Below are 2579 nucleotides of genomic sequence, written 5' to 3' on the forward strand. Positions count from 1 at the left end.
CATTATAAATATGAGTGACTTGGGTCAAGGAAAGGAGTAGTGAGTGCCTCTCTGTGTGTATAGTATATATATTGGCACACAGATACAGATCTAGACAGGTAGCTATATAGATACATAATGTCTCAAAAATGAGTAATAAAACTAACAAACTATGCTTGCATTGTGGCAACAGAGTAAGACAGTATCAGATGAAGGGGAAAATAATAACAACCTACCCAGATTTAAATGACGATGAGACTAGCTTAACTTTTACCACCTTGTTTGTAACTCCCAACACACAGCCTTCTTGTAAAAGGGAGGATCCCCTCACACAGAAGCTTTGAAGAGGAAGGAATTCCTTCACAGCTGCCTTGTGTTCGAATCAGTCTACACTGTGCTGCACTGTTCAGAACCACACCAACAGGGATATCTAAGCTTTAATTAAACTGCAAAGCAATCAAATCTCTATGTCTACAAATTACACTTTAATATTTCCACAATTTGGAAAAGTTTATGATGACATCTAGCAAGTTTTCACCAAATCATAGATGTAAATATAGAAATTATCATCAAACTTGATGAAATAGATAGAGAGTTTGGTCTCTACTTGATGGATGACCATTCCAGTCCTTTTCTAGCTATCTTCTATGGCATATTCCTCTTGCTTGCCTACCAGGCTGTCCACAACTTCTCCTGGCTCTCTTTCTGCTGGAGGCAAATCATTGGAATTGGGCAGGATGGGAAGATTGCTTTCTTTGTAATCATCTAGGAGCTGGTACATGTACAAGACAGGGTCTTTCTCATAGGTGATGTAAAACCATGTGTTCATGACAGGTGCCCATTCCAAGCCCATCCCCTCCACTCATCTTTAGAGCCATCCTCTGTTTCAAACATGTGCTCCACTGCTTTGCCAAATCATTTTGCCTACTAAGTGTGTATCTCTGATCCGAGATGTTACAACTCTATCAGGGAGGACTTCAAGTGCAGAAATCTTTCATCTTCATTAATTTCTAGTCCATAAACACACTCAATCCATCAGACTTTATAAGATACAGGAATGAAGTCACAGGCACCTGGTCCAGGACAGTCCCCTTCCACTAGGTGACAGGGCTGTTGTCCTCTCTCCACCCATGTTGGATACTGCAGCCAATGATGTTCCACTGGGGCTGGGACACAGGTTTGCTTGACCTCACACTGGTCCAATGTTTGTTTGTTTTTGTTGTTGTTAGATGCTCTCTTCTTGATCATGTTTGCAGATACTCCAGCATGGCCTGCATCATCTCTGGACCGCTGGCTAGGTGTCTTCCCGAATGTGGTCTTCATTCATCTGTATTTATGTGAGCAGAAGAGCTGCTGGATTAGGGTGAAAATCTAGTATTCTCAGGCAGGAAGTTTCCCACAGGTCAGTGTTCCCGTTGATCCAATACCCAGGTGTCTCTTTTACAAGTTAATCAAAAACCTGTGGAATCCCATGCACTGTGTTGGCCACCAAAGCTGCCTGCTGGCTACCTTGGCTCCTTCTTGCTCCCTGCAGGCCCAGCCAGAGCCAGAGAATGCCTCCTCCTCCTCCACACCCCCACTCCTTGCCATAGCTGCCACCCTCCCTTCCCTTCTTCTTTCCTTTTTCCTTCCTTCCTTCCTTCCTTCCTTCCTTCCTTCCTTCCTCCATCCTCCTCTCCCCCTTCTCTTTCTCTTCCTCCTCCTGCTTCTCCTCTTCTTCTTTGGTTTTTCAAGACAGGCCTTCTCTGTGTAGCCTTGGCTGTCCTAGACTCACTCTGTGGATCAGGCTGGCCTTGAACTGATAGAGGTCCACCTGCCTCTGCCTCCTGAGTGCTGGGATTAAAGGTGAATTCATTTAGAGCTGTCTACATGTGCCTGGGTGTAGGACCATCTACTGGTGTGTAGGAAGCCATTCAGGAGCTGAATCTTTAAAGAAAATTCACTCAAACTCTCCCAGAAGCCATAAATTTCTGATAGATCTTTAGCTAGAGGGACTTCATGAGACTCTCTTCCATCCATGGCTTGATCTTGTGCATCCATTTATAGCCATTGTGAGTTCATAGTGCTACAGTCCTGTTGTCTCAGACAACTACTGTTTTGCTACAGGTATGTAATATGGTTTAACTTTTATAGTCTTTCAGCTTCCTCTTCCAAAGTGATGCCTAAGCCATGAGAGAAGGAGGTGTGATATACATGTCCCATTTAGAGCAGTGCACTCTGGTCTCCTCTTCTCTGTTCTTTGAATGGTTGTGGGTTCTGTATAAATCTCTTCTCTATTGCAATCATAGTTTAGGTAACCCAAATCCAGAGAGACAAACTTCACATGGTCTCTCTCCTAAACGGATGTTATCGTTGAATCTTTAGATATGTACATTTAAACTGAGTACCTACAAGAGTCAGGAAACTAGTAGGAAGCTGTGAGGAGATTTCAAGAAAAGGGCATAGAATGAAGATAATACGAAGTGAGAAAGGCAGTAATGGAACAGGAAGGGTTAAATAGGGTGGAAGATGGAAGAGTAGAGAAGACTGCTCCCAAACCGTACAGGCTCTTGTTCTTGGTTATCCCCCAAGAACTTGATGGTAAGACTTTGTTGTTGAAG

At 43.5% G+C, this 2579-nt stretch overlaps 1 pseudogene; it reads right to left on the reverse strand.

Moving 5' to 3' along the window:
• Nucleotides 1–502: 502 nt before the first annotated feature.
• Nucleotides 503–1302, reverse strand: LOC127185510 (spindlin-1-like; annotated as a pseudogene).
• Nucleotides 1303–2579: the final 1277 nt, after the last annotated feature.

The sequence above is a fragment of the Acomys russatus genome, chromosome X (assembly GCF_903995435.1).
Source record: "Acomys russatus chromosome X, mAcoRus1.1, whole genome shotgun sequence".
Lineage (NCBI taxonomy): Eukaryota > Metazoa > Chordata > Mammalia > Rodentia > Muridae > Acomys > Acomys russatus.